This window comes from Symphalangus syndactylus, chromosome 21 (assembly GCF_028878055.3).
Source record: "Symphalangus syndactylus isolate Jambi chromosome 21, NHGRI_mSymSyn1-v2.1_pri, whole genome shotgun sequence".
In the NCBI taxonomy this organism is placed as follows: Eukaryota; Metazoa; Chordata; class Mammalia; order Primates; family Hylobatidae; genus Symphalangus; species Symphalangus syndactylus.
Window position 1 is genome coordinate 72,383,458 of NC_072443.2, and position 25,124 is coordinate 72,408,581.

The window sequence follows — 25,124 nt, forward strand, 5'->3', positions numbered from 1 at the left end:
TCACTGCAACCTCTGCCCTCCAGGCTCAAGCAATCCTCCCACCTCAGCCTCCTAAATAGCTGGGATCACAGGCGTGCACCACCACACCCAACTATTTCTTTGTATTGTTTTTGTAGCGACAGCGTCTCACCATCTTGCCCAGGCTGGCCTCAAACTCGTGAGTGCAAGTGATCCTCCCACCTCGGCCTCCCAAAGTGCTGGGATTACAGGTGTGAGCCACTGTACCTGGCTTGATTTATGTAATTCTTTCAGGCCTTATATCTCATTCTTAATGTCTTTTAGCTCATTTTAAATAATAGATTGCAGACATGTAATGACATGTCTGATATGTGCTTTCATTTTGTGTAAGATGTTGTTCTGTCCCTTTTTTTCTTATCACTTTGTATAGAATTTTACCTCAAAATTTTTATATTGCTCATTTTTACGTGAAAGTGATTTTTCTGAACTTTTAGCAGGGAGGCTTTATTGAGAGAGATCTTCTAATTCCATAGAGCTCTCTCTTTTGGGTTACTTTCTACTACTTGGCTACTGGCATGCTTTCTAAAATATCTTTACTGTATTCTTCTCTACTTTGGGGAGGCCTTTCTCTTTCTTTCCTCCTGGTTTTCTCTGTCCTTTTTGATTTTGATTCTGTTGCCAGGAGTTTTTCCTCAGTGTGGAGTCCTATGCTAGAATGGAGATCTCACAGCCCAGTTTTGAGGGTTGGTAAGCACTAGACTCCTCCCAGCTCTGCAGACTTTTCTTAATACGGGCCCTTTGCTCTGACCCTTTGTTGGAACGGGAAATACCCCACAGCCCTAAGTTCAGCTGCTATTTTAAACTTGGCTCACCATACTGTCCATTTAGTACTTACTGGCAATATTGGGGTTCTTTTTCTCAGTTCTTTCCATTGCTGCATTGCCGCCCTCTGCTTCTTCCCACCTAGGTGCTACTACTCTGTAGGACTTGTGGCTAGTCTTAGCTTTTCCACATCTGTTGTATTACAGTGTTCAAAGTGACACTGGTCACCTGATTTTATTTTTTACTTTTTTGAGACAGAGTCTTGCTCTGTCGCCCAGGCTGGAGTGCAGTGGCGTGATCTCAGCTCACTGCAACCTCCACTTCCCAGGTTCAAGTGATTCTCCTGCCTCAGCCTCCCGAGTAGCTGTGATTAATTACAGGCACGTGCTACCATGCCTGGCCAATTTTTATATTTTTAGTCAAGACAGAGTTTCACCATTTTGGCCAGGCTGGTCTCAAACTCCTGACCTCAAGTGATCCACCCACCTCAGACTCCCAAAGTGCTGGGATTACAGGTGGGAGCCACTGTGTGTGGCCTGATTTTCTTATATGTTTGTGGATTTTTGGTTTTGCTCTCTAGTTGCTATGTATGTTTTTATGTGGGGACTCAGCAAGATTCAAAAACTGTGCTTCTGCAAACTCTGCCTCTCTCTTTTGTAATATAAGTTCTACCTGAGGCTTTATCAAGCACATTTTTCCATGTCACTAAATGTTCCCAGCTAACCTTATTTTTAATGGCTGCATAATATTCCACTACTGCATGAATGTAACATAATTTATTAAACCAATCTACTATTATTGGGCACTCATGTCTTAATTGCACTTAATGCAAATTTCTTTTAGTTATAAATTTGTCCACAGATTCTTTACCATTTTTTCTCCCTTCTGTAGGTTTTTTGGATTAAAGTAAGCGCAGCAAAAATAGGGCTATTTGCTGAACCTCTAACTTCCACTTCTTTATTTTTGTTCATTCCTATGGTCAATATCAATGCATTTCAAACTCGTATGTGTGGACTATCATCTTCTCAAAGGGTGTTTTTTTTCTGACGTGACACTTTAATTATATGAAAAGTTTTATAAAAACATAGAAATGACTTGTAATGAATTGTTTATATTGTTAAGATTAAAATCACAAGAAAGTAGAAATGCTCTTAAAAATGTGGGATCATTGTGCCTTAGAGTTAAGAAAACCTTTGCCCAATGAAGAAAAAGTAGAAAGGAAAGGAGAATGTTAAAATACATATCACACAGCATTTTATGTTGGTTTTAGGTCAGCCTGAGTAGTGATATTGTGTGCTTCACCTTTGAAGCATAGAAGGAGGAAGAGTTATTACATGTATAACTTCATGTTCTTTTCTTTCTGCTTTTCTTTTGAAACAGGTTCTCCCTGTGTTGCCTAGGCTGGTCTCAAACTCCTAGGCTCAAGAGATCTTCCCACCTTGCAGCCTTCTGAGTAGCTGGGATTACAGGCACAAGACACTATGTCTGGCATGTTATTTTCTTTCAAAGGACTGTGTCTTCTCAAATGAACACCGGCATGTTAATAAAAATCATCTTATTCTGATATCAAATATTAACATTGTTTTTGGTGGTAGATACTGTTTTGGAACATGTATGCTGCGAATTATTCCAGCGGGAATGTTATCAAAATTACACCTCGACATTTCCCTGTAACTCTTCTCAGTGCTGTACTCTATAAAGTATTAGGCCTCAAACCATGACCACATCCTGATAGTTGTTCTTCTCATCTCAGCCACCTGCAAATGTGTTTATCGCTGGCTGTTTTTTCCCAGTGCTTTAGGAAAGATTCTGTATTTTTTTTTTTCCTTAACATTTTGCTCTCTGATGCCCTCGGACAACCCTATGTTGTGACATTTAAGAGGTCTAGACTTTGTGGCCGGGTGCGGTGGCTTATGCCTGTAATCCCAGCACTTTGGGAGGCCGAGACAGGCGGATCATGAGGTCAGGAGATCGAGACCATCCTGGCTAACACAGTGAAACCCCGTCTCTACTAAAATACAATAAATTAGCCAGCCTGGCGGCGGGCGCCTGTAGTCCCAGCTACTCGGAAGGCTGAGTAACTCGAAAGCAGGAGAATGGCATGAACCCGGGAGGTGGAGCTTTCGGTGAGCGGAGATCAGGCCACTGCACTCCAGCCTGTGCGACAGAGGGAGGCTCCCTCTCAAAAAAAAAAAAAAAGAGGTCTAGACTTTGTGAAAGGCTCAGTGGGTTACGGGATCATTCATTCCACCTGTGTCAGCCTTTGCTCCCAAGCGGCTTGATCAGGTCACAATCCAGCTGGATCAAAGGGCACCAGGCCTGAGCTCAGGGCTGGGAAACCCAGCCAGTCACAGGTGGAGGATATTGAGGACCAACTGAGCCAATTTGGCCATTCCCAAACTGTCAGTTTTTTTTTTTTTTTTTTTTTAGCGTGGCAGAGTTTCGCTCTTGTTGCCCAGGCTGGAGTGCAATGGCGCCATCTCGGCTCACCACAACCTTCGCCTCCTAGGTTCAAGCAGTTCTCCTGCCTCAGCCTCCCGAGTAGCTAGGATTACAGGCATGCACCACCACGTCAGCTAATTTTGTATTTTTAGTAGGGATGGGGTTTCTCCATGTTGGTCAGGCTGGTCTTGAACTCCCGACCTCTGGTGATCTAACCGCCTGGGCCTCCCGTAGTGCTGGGATTACAGGCGTGAGCCACTGCGCCCAGCCAGCTGTCAGATTCTTTTAGCCAATACCGTAGCTACCCTGGTCAGCTGTAGAAAGGGTTATGCATTTCTTCACTATCACGTGTCTGCTTGCATTGAAGGCAAGTCTCAGCAAAATTCTGCCAAATGGGCAGAAATGTATCAAGAAGGAAGCCCAGAAAAGTCACACATTGTGTTCCTTTGAGGTGTGAAGTCCCTCTTTGCTACCCTCACCCACTCCAGCAGGCATCTCATATGAAAGGTGTGGTAAGGAGCAAGCAATGATATTTTGATGACAGGATCAACCCACTTTCTAGTCCAAAGATGACAGGTTCCCTCATTGTACCAAATAAGATCTATGTGTGGAGCACAGCTCTTCAGCTGGGAGCCTCCTGATTTGCCAAATTCTTCTTTTTTTAATTTTTAAATTTTTATTTTTTATTTCTTTGGTAGAAACGGGGTTTTACCATGTTGGCCAAGCTGGTCTTGAACTCCTGGGCTTGGCGATCTGCCCACCTCAGCCTCCCAAAGTGCTGAGATTACAGGCATGAGTGCCCAGCCTGTTTGCCAAATTCTTCTGCCTCCTTTAATGTAAACATGTTTACACCCAGTCTTTTCAGCTTATCACGTGTCTTGAACACTACTAATTTCACCAATGAAAAATAATTTCAGATCTCTCTACTGCTGATGAATAAACTTTCTGGTATAGTTTTAAATGACAATATTTGAGGTGCTTATGTGGCCTACTGTCATGTGTAGAGAGGTTGGGGGAATACCCTGGGAGAATATTACTGATTTAGAAAAATGTTGCCACTTCTGGGTAATAAAATTACAGACATTTATATGCACCTTATTTTGAAAGAACGTACTATAATAAGCAAAAAGAGTGAGTTAGATTAGAGATACTTTGAGATTGAGATATAATGTGTCATCAGTAAACACACAGGTGTGCACATACACACTTACATATGATAGAATTGAACTACCCTTTACAGCAGGTCATTTGCTCTGCTTCTAACTTTGAGAAATTGGGCTTGGCGCAGTGGCTCATGCCTGTAAACCTAGCACTTTGGGAGGCTGAGGCGGGCAGATCATGAGGTCAGGAGATCGAGACCATCCTGGCTAACAAGGTGAAACCCCGTCTCTACTAAAAATACAAAAAATTAGCCCGGCGTGGTGGCGGGCGCCTGTAGTCCCAGCTACTTGGGAGGCTGAGGCAGGAGAATGGCGTGAACCCGGGAGGCGGAGCTTGCAGTGAGCCGAGATTGCACCACCTAACTCCAGCCTGGGTGACAGAGGGAGACTCCATCTAAAAAAAAAACAAAAACAAAAATTAGCTGGACATGGTGGTGATGTGCACCTATAATCCCAGCTACTCGGGAGGCTGAGGCACAATACTCTCTTGAACCCAGGAGGCGGAGGTTGCAGTGAGTGGAGATCATGCTACTGCATTCCAGCCTGGACAACGGAAGGAGACTGTCTAAAACACACACACACACACACACACACAAAACAAAAGAACAACAACAACAAAAGTTAAGAAATTGATTGGTGGTCAGATTTCATAATTTGTGGGTACATATTTATACATAACGCAAGTTCTCTTGCAAGTGACCTTTCTGTTGCAGCCAAGAAGGCTGTTTCATTCAGTACAGTGAGTCCGCCTCATTTGCCTCTTTGGAGTAACAACAAGGCTGTCACTTCCTCCCTCCCAGCCATTTCCCTCATTGATCCATCAAAGTCAGCCTCAAATGATTCCCTCCACAAGCATTTCTGAATATATCCTTTCTCTTCTCACATCTGGTTCTGTCTTTACTTGCTCTTGTTCAGTATGGCCCTGTGGTTTCAGACTTAGAGAGACAGCGTAAAATGGTGATTAAGACCTTGGATTCTGGAATGGGCAGTGCAGTTCAACTTTAAGCTTTGCCGTGTATTAGCTCTATGACTTGGGACTAGTTACCTTGCTGGGCCTTAGTTTCCTCATCTGTTCAATGGAGATAAGAAGAGTATAATGCTGTGCTTGGTGCACATTTCTCTTTTCAATGAGTTCCTCCAACTATTTCTCTTATAGTTTTGATTACTGTCTCATTCTGCAGTAAACCAGTTCATCCGGAGTTCATCTTGACCTTTCTGTACCATAAAGTCTATCACAGCCCATCTCTCCCAACTCTGACACCCTTTCTTTTCTTCCCTTTCCCCAACTCCTGGTGGGGTTTAGGAGTTTGCTTAAAAAAAAAAAATTTACCCACCTAAGACATCCAACCAGTAAGCATGATGGGAAAGCTGTTCTCAAGGAGATCATTTAGGCGAGGAAGATTTTATTGCATTCTGCTTATATAAACTGAAATCCTGTGCCAAAGTGCCTAGCTCCAAACTCTCCCTTCCTTCCTTCTATTTTTTCACAACACATCTCTTGAAGAATCCATTGCAGATTTTGTTTTGAGAGCCAGGATGCCATCAGCTCTGCCATCACAGAATAAGCATGAAATCCAGGTTGTCACCAGGAGTTTTTTGTTGTTGTTATTGTTGTTGTTGTTTTGGCCTTCATTGGGAGCTTTATTATGATTATTATTGGACTGTCGTTTTTCATTTGAGCCTCTTTTATGATTTTCTCTTGGATTTCTTGCCCATTGAGTCTCCATTAGGTATGTACAGGACAACTCTTCCAAATACAGACTGCTTTTTATTAGCAGTGCCTCTATTTGCACTGCAGCACTGATCTTAAGGTGATCTGGTGACCAAAGATTACGTTTCATAGTGCTTTGAAGAAGAGGGTAATGGCATAGTCCAGATATGCTTGGCCTCTTCCTGCTAATGCATGCCAGATTCTTTAATATTTCATGTAAAAAATGGTATAACGAAAAGAGAAGTTTGGTGGCATTTTTTTGCTACTTGAAAGCAAGAAAGAGAGTAATATGCATGCCAAATAAAGTATTTTTCTATTTGGGATACACTGAGGGCTATATGGATGCTATCAGCAGAATGTAAATCATTACATTTTTATCACTAAGTGTTAAAGTCCACTGTACATCTGGTATACAAAGAATACATTCATCAGGTGTTCTCTTCTCCATTCAAATCCCACAGATGTTTCATACAAAATAATGCCATTTTGAGCCAGATATGGTGACACATGCCCTATAGTCCTAGCTTCTTGTGGGGAGGAGGTGGGAAGATTGCTTTGGCAGTTCAGTGCTGCAGTGTGCTATGAGCATGCCTGTGACTAGCCACTGCACTTCAGCCTGGGCAACATAGTGAGACCCACCTCTAAAATAATGATAATAATAATAATACATTTGTAGGATATTTCTTTATAGGCCCTTAATATAAAGGCTGCTTCAAGAGCCATGCTGGTATTATTGGTCACACTTGCTTAGACTGAAACGAGTGCTTAGAAGTATCTTACGGACTTCAGAGGACTTCTTTCTTACTTTTAATCCATGTTTTATGGTTTTTCAGGTTCATAAACCATAGAAGGATGGCATACTTTAGGGCATGAGACAAGCTGGCAGTCTTAGACCTGTTGTGTTTGGTCTGTAAAATACTTTAAAATAATTTGATCAGTTGCCAGCATTTAAATATCAATGGATTGGCAGGGCGCGGTGGCTCACGCCTGTAATCCCAGCAATTTGGGAGGCCGAGGCGGGCAAATCACCTGAGGTCAGGAGTTCGAGACCAGCCTGGCCAACATGGTGAAACCTCGTTTCTACTAAAAATACAAAAATTATCCGGGCGTGGTGGCTTACGCCTGTAATCCCAGCTACTCAGGAGACTGAGGTGGGAGAATCTCTTGAACCCAGGAGGCGGAGGTTGCAGTGAGCTGAGATGGAGCCATTGCACTCCAGCCTGGACGACACAGCAAGACAACATCGCAAAAAAAAAAGAAAAATCAAGGGATTATACCTACAGCAACTGTGGATTTCTGGCCATTGCAATAGATGTAGAGCAGCGCTGGGTCCACATTCCCAAATGGCAGCTGGGTGGGAGCTGGGTCATGGCTGGGCTGCCCCCTTAGCTGGGGAATGGCCTAGGGTTTGCCTTTCTCCTCTGGGCTGCTTTGCTCATTAGCATGGCGCTTTGTTCCAACAGACTTTAGAGTTTGCAACCCCTTACTTTATTTATTTTTTATTTTTTTGAATTTACACTATTTTATTTATTTATTTTTATTTTACTTTAAGTTCTAGGGTACATGTGCACAACGTGCAGGTTTGTTACATATGTATACATGTGCCATGTTGGTGTGCTGCACCCATTAACTCGTCATTTACATTAGGTATATCTCCTAATGCTATCCCTCCCCCCTCCCCCCATCCCATGACAGGCCTCGGTGTGTGATGTTCCCCACCCTGTGTCCAAGTGTTCTCATTGTTCAGTTCCCACCTATGAGTGAGAACATGCGGCGTTTGGTTTTCTGTCCTTGCGATAGTTTGTTCAGAATGATGGTTTCCAGCTTCATCCATGTCCCTACAATGGACATGAACTCATCCTTTTTTATGGCTGCATAGTATTCCATGGTGTATATGTGCCACATTTTCTTTGTCCAGTCTATTATTGATGGACATTTGGGTTGGTTCCAAGTCTTTGCTATTGTGAATAGTGCCTCAATAAACATACGTGTGCATGTGTGTTTATAGCAGCATGATTTATAATCCTTTGAGCAACCCCTTACTTTAATACTGCAAAGGAAAAACAGAACCAAATTGGTATTCAGAACTAAACAACATGTCGTGTGTGTCTTTAATGGCTAACTTTAAGACAAAAGAAAATATATGTATCTAATTTTGGGAATCTATATTTTCTGAATAATATAATCTCAGGAACATATAGTATTTGTGAATTATAAATATATAATTTTATATATTTAATGTATATTTAAATGATAGAAATGATTATAAATTATAGAATTTCTCTTCAGAATCTTCAAAGTGGAGGGCCACATGGTAGTATCTAGTTCTAATTCAGCCCTCTCCTTTTACTAATTAGGAAATTGAAGCCCAGCAAGTCCAGTGATTTGTTCCAGGCAATGCAACTTATAACTGGTAGTGCTGGGACAGGATCCCTGTGTCCTGCTGGTGAAGCAAGGCACATAGAGTCATTCATGTGCAGTGTGGAATAGATGGAAATAGAACAAAATGTTTAAAGTGCACGTCTTTGCTACTGTTCCCATAGGTTGAAGTTTTACGGAAATATTTACTTTGTCAAGATTGCATAAGTACTCGTGAAAACTATTCTGTGTCCCACTCTAGGCCTTGGCTTTTTAGAATCAGTCTAATATTTCTTCCAGCCTGCGGGGCCTTTTTACGAGGTGCTCTGTAGAATCCAGCAGGCAATGCATCTAAAACTGAACTAGTTACACACTCTTCCCCTCCCAAAGCTGCTCACTTTCCCATGTGCTTGATCTTGGTCCTTATTGCCTCGGAACAGAAGTTGTCATATTATATTCTTTTTTTCTTCTCTTATTGCTCATATTCTTGGTTTGTAGGTCACATTGATTCTGTCTTAGAAATGTTTACCCAAATGAGCCTTTCTTCTCCATCCTCCCAGTTTCTGTGTTGGGAGGGTCCTCACTGTCTCTTAATAGGGTCATGGCAGTAGACTCTTCCTTATACTACTTTATTCTAGCTTAACCTCAGTCTCAGTTCTTTGTCATCTCCATTGGTTTTCAACCGTGACTATATATTAGTCACTTTGGGAGTTCAAAATGTACGAAGGCTGAGTCGGGTGGATCATGAAGTCAGGAGTTCGAGACCACCCTGACCAACATGATGAAACCCCATCTCTACTAAAAATACAAAAATTAGCCAGACATGGTTGTGCATGTCTGTAGTCCCAGCTACTCAGGAGGATGAGGCAAGAGAATTGCTTGAACTCGGGAGGCGGAGGTTGCAATGAGCAGGATAACACCACTGCACTCCAGCCAGGGTGACAGAGCAAGACTCCATCTCAAAAAAAAAAAAAAAAAAAAAAAAGTACCGAGGTTGGGCCCTGTGCCCAGAAAGGGATTTAATTCATCTGGCGCAAGGGCTCTGCCATCAGCGTTTTTAGAAGCTTTCCAGAGTTCTCATGTCCATCTCCAGAGGTAACTGCCACTGCTGTACTTTGTCAGCATAGTTGGTTTTCTACAAAACACATCCAGTGGTCACTCTACTGCATCCGCATCTCTGTTTTCCACAGTAAGTCCAGACTTCTAGTTTGGCTTGGGAGACCTTCATAGCTGGATCCTAATTTCTCCAGACTTCTGTGTGACCACTGCTCCCCCTTATAATTACACGCCAGTCACCAAGAATAGTTTACCCCTCCTGGAGCTCCGAATGCCCCTTGATGACAGTGCACCTTTGTATGTGTGCCTCACTCCACCTGGCTCCTGTTTTCTGTCCTATAAAAACGAAGCCCACCATCCTTCAAGAGTATTGGCTCCATGAGAAAACCTCTTCTGCTGCCAGTTTGTCACCTATCACAGTAGGTTAAAATGTACCTACACACTGTACTTATCTTGTTTCTCTAGACCTGAGCTGTCCCATAGAACTTTCTGCAATGATGAAAATGTTCTATACCTACACTATCCAGTGTGATAGCTGATTGCCACATGTGGCTTTTGACACTGGAAATATGACTGGTGCAATTGAGACTCTGAATTTTTAGTTGTATTTAGTTTTAATTAATTTAAACTTAAAAGCCACATGTGGCTAATGACTACTGTTTTTCATAGCCAAGATGTTGATATGAGCTTCTTGAGGGCAGCGGCCTAGTTTTATTCATGTTTTTATTCCATATGGTGCAGAACGGTGTTCCCTAAAGTCTGCCAAACAACGGAATGAATGATGTAGGAGTTGTATCAAAAATTTTCATCTTTTCTAGTTTATACACCTCTCTACACATATACAAATAAAAATCCTGCTTATGAGTATAACACATATTCTCACATCTGACTCTCACACAGATCTCATTACCCCATTTTCCAGATGAAGAAAGTGAAGATCAGCAAAGTTAAGTGACTCAGCCAAGTTTATAATCATGAAAAATTACATTGAGACTGGGCACAGTGGCTCACACCTGTAATCCCAGCACTTTGGGAGGCCGAAGCAGACGGATCACAAGGTCAGGAGATCAAGACCATCCAGGCTAACGTGATGAAACCCTGTATACTAAAAGTACAAAAAAAATTAGCCGGGTGTGGTGGTGCAGACCTGTAGTCCCAGGTACTTGGGAGGCTGAGGCAGGAGAATCGCTTGAACCCGGGAGGCAGAGGTTGCAGTGAGAGGAGATTGCACCACTGCACTCTGGCCTGGGCAACAAAGTGAGTCTCCATCTCAAAAAAAAAAAAACAAAAAGAAAGAAAAATAAGATTGAATTATGCCTGCCAGTTACTTTAATTACATTGTGAGCATGAAATTTCTTCTGATATTCTAGTTCTGGGTGTCTGAAAACCTGAACCCCAGAGAAAATGTTCTATAGTCTTATGTGTTGTATATAACCCATGTGGCCATCTCACATTTCCAGAGGTTGGCTTTTATCCCGTGGTCACTTAAATGCCACCATTTCTTGAGTCTGGGGCTATGGCTGGCTCATACCAGATTTCCTGTCTTCATTACCAAATCTGCCAAGGGTTAGAGGTCACTGGTTTGACCCATGACAACTCTTCCTTCCACACTGTTTTGAAGGCCGACTGCGAAGTTTGATTTTGTCGAAGTGGGAAGCATGACATTATTAAAGCTGAAATGAAGCAGACCACAGCCCAAGAGAGGGAACAGCACTAAGGCTCATCTGAGACCTTAATGCAAAATTGTCTTATTATCTGAAAGCGTTTTTTTCCTTTTTTTTTTTTTTCTTTTTTTTGGTACAGTCTAAATTAGGACACTGTTAGTAGCGGGAGGGTAATTAGGGGTGCATAGTGAATCTCAATTCTTATTTATAAGAAGTCAACTGGATTAAATTCTTATAGCTTCCTTGCTCATTCTATTTCCTTTGCTCTGTATTATGAACAATAAGATGATTTTACTTCAAGGGAACGGAAGAGTTTTTGTTCAAATTATATCTCAGTCATTCACATAAATATCAGCTGTGATAATTTCTTATATCTTCAGAGGTATGAACAAATACTGCGCAGACTCGATCTGCTTGGCCGCGTGTTGCTGAACCATTGTAGTAGGCAGAGGAACGAAGATGGAGAAGAGCTGATTTTATGAAGGAACCAAAGAAGGAAAAATTGTTGCCGTTAACATTGTTTACTGAAATTCATCAACTTTTACTTTATTCATTCAAGATTTATTAAGTGCCTTTTGTAGACCGGGATACAGCTTAGCAAGAGAAATGATTGATTAAATAGACCATTATAATAAAATGGACTCATGCCTGTATTAGGACAAGTACTGTGTACAAAGGGAATAGATAACAGGGACATTGATCTAAAGAGAGGTTAGGGAGGACTTCTTGGAGGAAGTGGTATTTGTGCCTGAGTTATATGGGATGTGTGGGATTTCTTAGGTGAAAGAGGGCAGAGCAATACAGGGGTAGGCTAGATCTGTGCAGCGGCTTAGAGACGAGTGTACAGGGCGTGTTTGTGAGTGTCTGTCCATGGTAGAATGGTGGTCCCAGAGCCGCAAAAAAAGTGCAGCCAGGGGGCCAAGCAGCGGCTAACATCCAGCACAGCCTTTTGAATACCTCTAGATGCTTCCCCTTCACCCTCCGGGCCTTAGAAAGCTAAGAAATTGTTCAGCTGGGATGGGATGTGCGTGGGGAAGCATGCAACGTTAAGCATCCATGTCAATGTTGAGATGCGTCCTAATGTCAAAAACATTAAGATGTGACTGGGGAAGCTGTCTAGGAATTGATGGAACATTGTACTTTCACATTTCGCAAGATGAGTTTGTCTTCCCCGTGGGTAGGTTTGAGGAGAGCAAAACCAAAGGCAGCAAAGAGGCTTCACAAGGGAATTGCAGAGTCGTGGGAGGCACCCTCGTGTGGGCCGGCAAGTGTCGGTCAGGGTGAAGGAAAGAGAATGGAGTGGACGTCATTGTTGGATGTGGTGGAGGAGTCAAATGTGCCTCCAGAGTGTTTGGCCCCATTGGCTAGGTGTGTGGTGGTAGCATTCACTGAGGGAAGGCCCGAGGAAGTAGAACCAGGTTGGCGGAGAAGAGGGTGCTGAAGAAGGTTGTTGATCATGGAGAGCCAACGTCACAGGTAGACTGCTTGGAAATGGGAACTGTTTGAGAAGAAGGGAGGGTGCACTCTGCCAAATGCAGCCCATGGATCAAACAAAAGGGACTGAAAACTTAATGACTTTGGCAACAGAGGTTTCAGTGGCATGGGGTGGGCTGCAGGATGTTCAGAAGTTGAATAAGTGGAGACAGGGAGTATAGCAGCTCTTTCCAGAAGTTTCTGAAAGGGAGGAGAGAGTAGGGGGCTATGAGACTGTGAAAAGAATTTTTGTTTCATCACTGAACAGAGATTATAAAGTCACACCAGAATCTTTTTTTTTTTTCAGTTTAATTTTTTTTTTTAATTTCAGAACTATGAATTCTGAATTCATAGTTAGCATAGTAGTTAGTAGCAACTTAGAGGCTTTGGGAATTTAGCAAAGAAGTTTCTAGAAGCAGGCAAATGAACGCACACAGCAGGCTCCATCATACATTTATGACAGACATCTTTAAGGAGAAGACCCCCAAACAACAAGAAAGATAACCCTTATCGTGGTGGTATGGGGGCTTTCGGTGTAAAGAGACTCAACCCCACACAGCTCAAAAAGCTCTGAGGCCATTGTGGGTGTAAAGTGTGTAATGGTTATTTGAAAATGTGTGTGTTTGACAAAGATTTCTATCAAAAAAAAGTTGCGGCAGTAAAGCGGTCAAGTGGTTTTCTAGAAAACTTCAGTTAATGGCAAAATCACGACTTCCAGTACAACTATAGGGAGCAGAGTCACTTTGAAATGTTTCTGCCCTTTATGGGGTACCCTGTAATTCTATTCTGTTTATGAATGTCCTCCTCACCCCTGAATTTGTGTGTGCTTTTCTAATGGAACACATCTTTACGCTCAGTAACCATGTTAATTTATGGTGTATTTTGGTATTCCAAGAAGTGAAAAATGGGGAGTTAATACGACTTCTCTTTGTTTTACTCTGAAGAGATTTTTACTACCAGGACCTTGACATCTTCCACCTTAGTTTATCTTTAAGTTATCTTTAACTGGAACCATTTTGTCCATTAGCTCTATTCTAATCACCTTTCAGAATAGTCAGATTTACAAGCAACACATGACAGAGAAAACAAAAAAATCAGCCAGCTTCTCCTGACATTCAACAGCAGCCCACGTCTAAATAGTGCAAAAGTTTATTTGCTTTTTCTGAGGATGTGCTAAGTGATTTTGCAGTTAGAGTGGTATGGCCTTCTAGCACTTAGGCCTGCATTTATTAAATAAATTTGTTCTCTAACTCAAGTGTTAAGTGTGTATTATGAAACCTCAAAGCCAATTTCGGTGATTGCAATGTGCAAATATTTTTAAAATTATGTAATTAAATAGGACTTGGCCTGCAAGGTCCACCAAAGTAATTTATTAATTGAATAGTCTGATTTAATTGTATGTTATTTTCGTTTATTCAGGGAAGTGCCTGCATCTCTTGCAGAGATAGGAGCCTCTTGTATGCCTGTCACTGGAGGTACAGAGGTCCTCTCCAAGAAATCTTTAGCACCCAATTAAATATTAACCAAGAAGAGGGGACTTGTTCCTTCTGTCCCTGAAACTCTATTTTCATGCCTGAGTCTGGCGATTTTAAAGGAAAAAGAAGGAAAAAAAAAAAAAACCTTGCCGGTTAGAATTATTTGTAATTCATTCTGTTTATCACTACATTATTTAAAAATGACTTACTCTTCTTAATTGTGCCAGTGTACAGGGTTATATAAAGTGTGTGTATAAAAAGAAAAGCCCCTTTAATTCAGTGTTAGCTACATCTAACTATGGCTAAAGCCACGCCGTATCTGTTTCCTTAAAATGTCATTTTAAAGGTATTGTGGTTTTGGAGCAGCAGCTGTGACTGAAAAGTATGTAAACTAAGCTGTTCTTGCTCATATCATTTTTATATTCTTATGTCAGACCAGAAGGCTGCTTTAAATTTATTTTTCATTGTGTATTAGTTCTAGAGCCCGGTTTTTTTTCTTCCTTGGGAACATATGTTCTTTGGGACGTGTTATACTCAGACACTTAAGAAAATAACAATTGTGTGTGGGGGGAAAGGTACCAAAGTAGTTTCTTATTTGAGTATTGTATTTGGGGGAAGATTAATAAAAAAAAAATTAACTCTCACAAAGTAGAATTTTGGGGCCTAGCATCTGTGTTTTAGGAAATGAAAGAATTCAGGCATACTGTACTAAGTCACGTGAAAGGCAGTAACTTTTAGAAGCCCAAATTGCTTTCCCAAAAGGAAAATATTTTTTGTTGCTATTAAATATAGTTTATATTGCTACTTCAGAACTTTTTTTTTTTCCAGTGGGGCCATTTACTTAAATTCTTAGTTAATATTTCTATATAGAAACGTCTTTGTCTCCGGAGCCCGCCTGTGCGAATTCCCATTTAATATGCGGTTGTGGATAAGTATTTATTCATTCCATGTGGTACTCCACACCTGATCAAGTGACAGCGTGGCGTCATGTCAGCCAGCAAAATGTTTGAGTGACTTTTGAGTAATGGTGGCATAGAAGGTAGAGGGGGTTGAAGGAAATAATAATGGGAATTTTTTTCCTTTCCTATATATTTCAGCATGTATAATGCTTCAACTCTCTGGTGGAAATTTGGAACACAGGATAGTAAAATATTCCTCTTCCTAGAGGGTAGTAAAAGTGGAGTAGAAAGTAGGAGCTGTTAGAATTTCCATGATAAATATAATTTGATTACATATGTTGGGGTGGGTTCCCTCTGAGCTGAGGATTTTACTTTGAGAGTTGTTTCACAATGGTATATTTCTTTCAAGTTTTTGGAAGCAAATTTAGCCCTAAGAATTTGCCCTGGCCAGGCGCGGTGGCTCATACTTGAAATCCCAGCACTTTGGGAGGCCGAGGTGGGCAGATCACGAGGTTAGGAAATCGAGACCATCCTGGCCAACATGGTAAAACCCCATTTCTACTAAAATACAAAAAATTAGCTGGGCATGGTGGCAGGCGCGTGTAGTCCCAGCTACTCAGGAGGCTGAGATAGGAGAATCACTTGAACCCGGGAGGCGAAGGTTGCAGTGAGCTGAGATCGCACCACTGCACTCCAGCTTGGCGATAGAGCAAGACTCCATGTCAAAAAAAAAAAAAAGAATATGCCCTAAGAAGTTTCCGCTGACTTGCCTCATTCGTACAGGCCTACATCTGGGTGCCCCAAGTGAGGGAAGTAATTTGGGGAGGCAGGCAGCTCTCTGGTGGATCCACTGTTGTGCTTGTCCCAGCCCCTCTATCTCTTGCTGGGCCCCACGTGGGCCCCGGATAGTGGCATTTTCTAGGGCATTAGCTGGCCCTGGTGGTCCTTGCATCTAGCCTTGGAAAGGGACCTATCAGAGCATCTGGGGTGATGGTCACAGTAGTTCACAGGTACAGCACAGCTGTGGTCATCCCGATGGCCACTAGCGCTAGCTCTGGAGCGGGGCTCTGGGAAACCCGCACCACGCCGTGGAGGAGGCAGGAAAGTCCAGGGTTCTGGTCAAGGGTGTGTTCAGGAGGCTTGGGGGCAAGGGCTGTTTCCCAGCGAGTACACAAGTATTTCAGCATTTTAGCACCTTGTTCAGGTGGCCCGTCTGTAGCAATTAAACACCATCCCTGAGTACCCCACCCTGTACCAGTGAGGAGCCTGGGTCTGGAGAAGAGAAGGGGCTTCCCAAATCCTAGATGAGTTACTGGTGGGTCCAGGAGCAGAGTCGCCCTCTCTTGCCTCCTAATGAAATGATCTCTCCACTTCACTTTGCTGCCTCTTAACGAAAGTGTGGAAATGTCGCCTTTTCCACTTATTTCAAACCAGAGTTGGTTAAAAGAATTTTCCTATGAACAAAACTAAAAGGCAAATAGAAGATACCTGGGGCGTGGAAGTGAAGGGCTTCATAGGAGAAAGTAAAGCTTGTTCAAGTCCAGCTTCAGATGCAATGGGCTGGCACAGTCTGTGGGACACTCATGACTTCTCCTTCTGTTCTCTGGCCTCTTTGCTGTTCACAGAATCCTGCTCTTAAATCTCCTCTTAACATGACTGGTGTTCCCAGGGGCCATATTCTGTAGCCATTGCTTTTCTCCATGAATTCGGAGTCACAGGCTTGAGTTCCTGCTTTCGTCCCCACCACCTGCGTGACCTTGGTCACACAGAGTCCCCTCCCAGAGGAGTGGCTTCCCTGGACCTCTCAGAGGCGCATTTTAGCTCTACAATATTTGCTGTTCTCTCTCATTCAAGATGTTCCCCATCCATGCCTTATTCCTTCCATTTAGTAGTCCGGGTCATGCAACTGAGGCAGAAAAAAGTCTGAATTTTGATGAAGAGATTGTCACAGTTTATCCCAAATCTGTTCTCAGGGGACATCCTTGTCTTTTCTTTTATTGGCAAAACTTGGTCAGGGAATTTCTGCTTAAATGAACCTACCACTTCCAGTTTTGAATCAAGTTTGTGCTTGCTATCATTATTAATAGGAGTATTAATTTCTGTTGCTGATAAAGCGCCCTGGTGTGGCTGGAAACTGGTTCTGTGCCTTTTCCCAACCCAAGTGAAGAAGGACATGAAAGGTTGTACGGTGTAGAAAGTGCCTTAGCAATTAAATAAAAGGCTGGTTCATATAAAGGGCCTTGTTTCTATATGGAAAATATGAGCTTTTTCTTTTCTTTTTCTTTCTTTCTTTCTTTTTTTTTTTTTTTACATGGACCAGGTGTGGATTAGTTCACTGAACCTTTTTTACCCAGCCTTATTCCCGCTTGTAATTCTTCTGAGGCATAGTTCAGCCAAGTCAAAGAAACATGTTATTAAAGGTGAGCTGAAAGGCATTTAAAAAATAAACAAACTGTTTAAGATCCTAAATCAGTAACAGAATCTATATGCACAGACTTGAAAAGTACAAGAAAATGTGTTTCAATGCCTTTGGGTTCCAGGCTGGATTCTCCTCCCGCCTTCTTTGAACATCTCCCCGAAGTCTTTTTTGGTAGTTGGTGGGACAGGCAGCCCCAAGGCTAACCTTGGCTTGTAGCTTTTTTGTAACTAATGACTTTCCTCCACTTAGGTAGGTGAGACCCCAATCTTACACCAACAATTCTCCAACTACTATTGAGGGGAAAAAATAAGTACTTTGATTTTATTTTAGCACTATGTTCTTAAGAAGTTTAAAATCTGATATACATTCTCTTTTATTTTTCCAGCCTGTAGCATGGCAGACAGCCAGATTTTCTTTTTTTTTTAGACGGAGTCTTGCTCTGTCACCAGTCTGGAGTGCAGTGGTACGATCTCGGCTCACTGCAATCTCCGCCTCCTGGGTTCAAGCAATTCTCCTGCCTTAGCCTCCGGAATAGCTGGGATTACAGGCTTGCACCACAACACCCATCTAATTTTTGTATTTTTAGTATAGATGGGTTTCACCATGATGGCCAGGATGGTCTTGATCTCCTGACCTCAAGATCCGCCCACCTCGGCCTCCCAAAGTTCTGGGATTACAGGCATGTGCCACCATGCCCGGCCAGCCAGCTATTTTTTACAACTTGTAGAGATGGTAGAAATGAGGTGTAGGATGTTTTAGATTTATTTAAGTTATATCATCCCTGATCATAATAACAGCGGCCATCATTTCTTTGAGCATTCACTTTGTGCCATACACTATTCTAAGTACTTATTCATGTCAATGCATTTATTCTACAAAAGCAAATAATGCGCTGTAATGAAGCCCATTTTATGGATGAGAACACTGAGGGACAGAGAGCTTAAGTAACTTGCCTAAGTTCACAAGGTCAGTCAGTACCAGAGTTCATTTGAACTTCGGCACTTGAATCCATGCTTGTAAATTCTGAACTATTCTAGTCTAAACTATACTGTATAGTACTATATTCTGTAATACTTAGTTCTAGGTGAGGCAGCCCAAGGATGCATTAAGAAATACAGATACTCGACCGGGCGCGGTGGCTCATGCCTGTAATCCCAGCACTTTGGGAGGCCGAGGTGAGTGGATAACGAGGTCGGAAGATCGAGACCATCCTGGCTAACACGGTGAAACCCCGTCTCTACTAAAAATACAAAAAATTAGCCAGGCATGGTGGCCGGTGCCTGTAGTCCCAGCTACTTGGGAGGCTGAGGCAGGAGAATGGCGTGAACCCGGGAGGCGGAGCTTGCAGTGATACTTGTTCTGTACAACCTCAGCCTTGCCTTTTTCAAAACTTGTTTGTTTTTGTTGTTTTTGATAGCCTGTTTTCAGCCAACGAATAGGTAGATATCAATCATTTGCAGCCTGTTGTACTCCTTTTTAAAGAATTATCTTAAAGTTTTATTGTGATTGTGCAATTGCGCAAAGACATTCCCCTATTTTATTTTATTATTTTTGAGACAGGGTTTCACTCTGTCACCCAGGCTCGAGTGCAGTGGCACGATCTCAGCTCAGTGCAACCTCTGCCTCCCTGGTTCAAACAATTCTTCCACCTCAGCCTCCTGAGTACCTGGGACTACAGGCAAGCACCACCTTGCCCAGCTAAATTTTTTTTTTATTTTTTGGTAGAGATAAGGTTTTACCATGTTGGCCAGGCTGGCCTCGAACTCCTGAGCTCAAGTGTGATCACCTGCCTTGGCCTCCCAGAGTGCTGGGTTTACAGGCATGAGCCACCGTGCCCGGCCTATTCCCCCATTATTAAACAGTGTCTCACTTTATTGCCCAGGCTAGTGTGTGATAGCACCATATTAGCTCACTGCAGCCTTGAATTCCTGAGCTCAAGCAATCCTCCTGCCTCACCCTCCTGAATAGCTGACATTACAGGTGTGAGCCACTGAGCCTAGCTTATTCTCTCAGTTTTAAAGTAATTTCAAATAGCAGAAGCAGGGAGGGAGTGGCATTTTAGGGGTTGATCTTTCTGGTCCACCTTTAATGAAAGCAACTCCTTCCAAGGGGAGCTTGAAGCCTGAATTCTTCGTAGTGAGCACAGTACTCTTTTCAGAAACTTATACTTAGCTTCAAAAAATTATCTATACCTCCACCCTGCTGCCTTATATGATAGAAAAAGAGATGAGTTGAGCAACAGCTTCCTCTAGCACACTTTTGATTACCTTTGTTTCGCTGAAGTCCGTATGCTGAGCTTGTTGAACTCATCTGCCTTGTTCAGCCATTCTTGTTTTAGGAGTGTTAACTTTCTTTTTGGGAAAGCAGCAGCATATGCATACACCCTTGCCAGGCTCCCATCAAGTGTCCCTTCACCTTTAGCAAGCCCTTGGTGGACTCAAGGGAGCTTTATAGTTATTATTAACCTAACAGTCTATAAGTTGGGCTTCTTTCTAGTGAAGGAGCCAAGAGGGAGGGCCCTGCCTGGTTTTAAATTACGTAGGCTTTTCTAAATGTGTTTCTAAGGGGAGCTAGAGCGGTGATGAGCTTTGGGGAAGCCTAGCCTTGGGTCAAAGTTGAGTGTGGAAGGGAGCTGGGATCTGCAGATATCAGGGAATTTAGGAAGAGAGGCATGGGAAAGGAAATGGGATGAAAAGGTGCCAGGAAAAGTTGCCTCATCATTTCGCACTTTGGTGGTGTCCGAAAGGTAAGTTTCTCCTTTGAGATCACTCTCAGGCCCTGTGGGCACAGAGCTGCCAAGTTTCTCAGTTTAAGGACTAATAAAGTCGGGATGTGGGTAATTCTGGGAGACTGGGTAATTTGAGGGGAAGGATTGTTGGAGGTCTTTCCAGCTATACTGACAATGTACATGGGTTCATTCTTGAGTATGAGCATGTCCATAATAAAATCTAGCTGTAGAGCCATTCAGGGTGTTCTCTGTGTGCACCAGCGTGCTAGCCATTTTATGTACAACAGTAGGAATGGAGTAGCTGGAATAAGATACAGGAATGTTTTTGTTCAACTCGTACACTGATTAGCATTATTCACTCATTCTGTATTTACTGAACACCTACCCTGCATAGCCGCTGCTCTGTACTGGGATACAGCAAGCAAGAGGCCTGCACAGTAGCTCATGCCTGTAATCCCAGCACTTTGGGAGGTGAAGGCAGGATGATCACTTGAGCCCAGGAATTCGACACCAGCCTGGGCAACATAGTGAGACCTTGTCCCTACAAAAAAATGAAAAACTAGACAGGCATGGTGGCACGTGCCTCTAGACCCAACTACTCAGGAGGCTGAGGTGGGAAAATCGCTTGAGTCTAGTAGTTAGTTCCAGGCTGCAGTGAGTCATGATCGTGCCACTGCACTGCACTCCAGCTTGGGTAACAGAGTGAGACCATGTCTCAAAAAAAAAAAAAAAAAAAAATGGGAGGGGGGTACAAATCAGATAAAATCCCTGCCTTCATGAAGTATATGTTCTGATATTTTTATCATAAACTGAAATTAATATGACTTATCTGTTGCCTAAACTTTTGCCCAGAACAACCAAACAGAATCAGTTCAGCTGCAGTGGGAACCGCCAAGAGCCAGATGTGGCCATGAGAGGAATATCTTTGAGAGCCTGTCATCTGGCTCCATCTGTGTTAACCTAGGCCTGGTAGGCAGCCATGAGTTGTGTCTGCCAACTGGTGGCCAGACACTAGTGCAGGCTTAAACAATTAGCAGAATTCCTCATCCGGTGGCTGGATTCACTGTGTGTGTCCTACAGATGATCGCTGCTGTCGAAACCAGGGGACTCTGTGGGCAGAAACGCCCAGAACAGAACCAAAAGTTAGCCCCTTGAAAAACCAGTCAAAATCTCATCCCGGAACATGGAGAGGGAGGTAGGAATCGGGGAAGACCAGCAACAGTGAGAAAACAGAAGTAAACCAGGCGTGGCCCTCTGCCTGGCAGACCTTCATTCTGACTGAGAACTCTTGCCTGATAGAGAACGTCTGCCTCTAGCATGCCCCTGCAGAAAAGCAAAGAGTAGAGTTTGCCTGTGAAGAACATTTTTTTCAGTTATTATTTTTTACATTTTTGCTCTTTGGTGCAAAGGATTTATGATGCTTTAGTGGTTTTACCCAAACTGAGATTTCCATGAAAAGTATTCATTCCCACCTTTTGGAAGCAATTAGATCCCCACAAACAGGCTATAACTTTCAAATGTCTGTTATATCTGCCTTCAAAAATAAGTATATAAGTAAATAAAATGCTTCAGCCTGCCTGCATGTGGAAGATTTTTTTATAAACTGTAGAGTTGCTGGTTTAATGTACCAGGCAAGTCCTGCTAGCACACGGGAAAATAATAGATGCTGATCGTCCGTTGTCCAGCATGTTTCTAATACCACAGTAGTTGCTCAGTAAATGTTTGTAGACTGAGCTGAATAAGGAAAAATTCCAGTGAACGTGCTGACTTGCAAGAATGGTAATTAAAAATTAGTGCAGTCATTTCAAATCATAAGTTGGGGAAACAACCCACCATTTAGTGCCCCCAAAAAGTAAAAGTTCTAATTGGAATAAGCTTAGGATTTTTTTTTATGTCCACATCTAAAGTCTGATGATAACAGAAAGCACAAGATGGCAGAGATAAGGTTTTCAGGGAGACTTCTCTTGAGGCTGAACGTATATGTCCATGTGAGAACATCTTTATCATGATGAGGTTCTTCGTGGTTTTTCAAAGAAGTCCCACTCTGAACAGATAACAACGACAACAAAATCATTGAAGTGGGGAAAATTCAAAAGATGGTAGTTTATGTGTCAAAATCAACTTTTGCATTCTAACTGCATTGTGTAAATTTGCTGTGCAGGAAACATAAGTGAAGCCATTTGGTTTTGTGGCATTGGTGTGGGTTGGCTCAGGGGGTGGGGATAAGGTTGAGGCATTGATACAGTAAGAGGAGAGCCAGATGGTTGTATTACACATCTTTTGTGTTCTTGTTTGCTTCTTAAAGCAGTTGTAGAATTTTGCCCTTGGCAATATTTTCTTCGTGCCTGTGTGTTCTGCTGTGAATTTACTTTTGTCAGAGTACTTTGAAAGAAAAGCCTTGCTCAGAAAAAAAAAAAAATTTAACTTACATTATAAACTTGTGAAGTCAACAGTGTGTTCATAAAAATATTTTTTAAATGTTAAGTATGTTAGTAAATAGTTGAGAGAATCAGCTTTTCTTTTTTCTTAGTGCAGTGATTTCGACCATATTTTATGTCAATTCAGGGAAAGAATTTTTGCAAAATTATGAATGTGCAATTGGTGATGGATGGATGGATGGAGATGGACAGATGAGTAGACAGATACATGGAACAGATACATTGTTATTCCAGTAGGGATGAGGCCTATCTGATTAGAGATTTAACTTTTTCCATTACTTACAGCAAGCCCTCAGGTTGTGGTTAACCTCTTGTGTTTTATCAGCAAGCGTAACTTGGTAGTAAGTTGAGTGAGAGTGGGTTAGGGTAGTTGGTGAGTTTTGGTTGACATTTGTTAGAATCGCTGTTACACCACCATTGAAATTTATATTTATTCCCTACTAAAAGGAAATTCTATTTTGCAGTCACCAGTGGCAAGGGATATTTGAGATGTTCTAATGCATGTAAGAGGTGGTATTTTATCACCAAATGCTTTTAATCAAGAGTTGCTTTGGAGCTGTCCCCCCCTCACCCCTACACACACAGATCGTGGTAGAATGCTTCAGAATAATTTAATGTCCTATTTACAGTTCCAGTTTATTTTTTTTTCCTTTGCTCAAATGAGAGAAGAGCAAATATGTAGGATCCTTGGGCGACGGTTTATTCTCCTGTTGTGCACAGATTTCCAGTTTTAGTTGGAACCCGCAGTCCCTGATGAGAAAACAGGAAACTTACAGTCCTAGCCTTATTGAAATCTCTGCCGGGTTTAGTCACAAGTCTGAGGCGACTCCTTCCAATAATGAAGCCATTGTACGCATCATATCTGATCAGTTCTTGAAATGTTTTAGTAAGTCTATCTTACAACATTATAAGAAGATAATCAGCAGCCTTAGAAGGTCCCCATCTGGACTGTAGAGTTCTTTTACTGAAAGATGTTTTGCCTTTTTGAGATAGCTCTCGCGTTTCATCATCTGTTCCGCCGAGATGAAGTGCATATGAAAAGTCAGTGACTCTGAATCCATCTGTTGTTATTATTTTCCACTGATAATTGGCTTGAACAATGAAATGTCTGTGTCTGCAGCCTTTGAAACTGTACACCCTGTTTATTTTCTGGAGGTCTCACTGCAACTACGCCCCCTCATCTTTCCCCCTGCATTTTCTCTCAAGCTTACAGCGAGTGGCGCTTGTGTGAGGATGACATCTTTGACTCTGTGCATCAGTATATGTCAGTCAGCATCTAAAGCTTGCATACGGATTTTTGTCACAATCCCTGTGTCTGTGCCGTTCACTCCCGAATCCGGCGATCTTTCAGCAAGGAGCTTAGCTGGGCCACAATGTGTGGATCCCTTACCTGGATTGTCGTCTTTCTTTCACCGTCCTCATTAAAATATTAATTTAGGGTACAGTATCTAATACCTATGGAATTAGATACTACCTATAATTGTATAATATATTCAGTTGCATCCAGGTTTGCATGATACAGAGCATTAATATTGGATTCCACTAACATCACTTCCATTAGCTTACTCAACCAGTATGAGATATAGATGAGCTGGGAAGCATAACTACCCTCAAAACTGCCAAAACAGTCATTAGAAGCTCCATGGGGATGGACAGAGGCTTTCTCACAGTGATATACTGATTAAATTTTGTTCTATGGTTTATTTGCAGCAAGGTTAGATCACTATCGTCTATGGACGCGGGTTATCTAACCCCTTATTTGGAAGGTCATTTCAAGGCAAAAGGGTGGACAAGATCAGCATTTTCAGTTTCTGTGGGCACCCCTCTTAGAGAACCTGTGTTTTATTCTCTGAGTCTTTGGGTATCTTTTTAATTTGTTTGCCTTTTCTCTATGTTATGCCATAATATATGTTTGAAATGAGTTTTGGGTTTGTTGGTTTGTTTGTGAAAATATTTTAAAACTTTTCAGTGATCTTCACCTTTTACAGTAGAATGATTTGGCCAGAAAACAGTTTTGTGTTAATAAATTAAAATTGCTTTTGAAATAGAAAGCTGCCCTATTTCTCTTGGCCAGGATAATCACGGCATTCTCAAAGGCTGTGAAGGATCTGTGACCTATCCTTTTTAGTCCAAATACAGTAATAATATGGACACATCCTATAGCACAGCCTTGCTGGATTTGGCCCCAGAGTACTGTGTGGCATTAGTAAGTAGTAGACGAACATAATCTTATTTATGTTTCAATCAAAATCATTTAATACTGCAAAAGTTATTAAAAAATAATTAAGTTACTAAGACCAACATGTAGCTGGAACACAGAATAAGAGGTCAGTGTGAGTTGATTCCATAAGCTAAGAAAAGTCAGTAGTGAATTCCTAACACTGGCATGTTTTTCCTCTTGCTTAAATTCCTGGGTTGTAAGGACAAATTATGTTGAGGTATGGCATATTTTCTGCCAAAATGGAGAAAATTGTTGACTGTAATTATGTTATTTAATTGAAATTATAAGTGGTTGAGGCCA

General features: G+C 42.0%; 1 protein-coding gene across 1 annotated transcript in view; it reads left to right on the forward strand.

Annotated features, from left to right (window-relative positions):
• Positions 1 to 25,124, forward strand: part of FOXP1 (forkhead box P1) — a 439,375-nt gene that overhangs the window by 57,441 nt on the left and 356,810 nt on the right. The window lies entirely within an intron of this gene.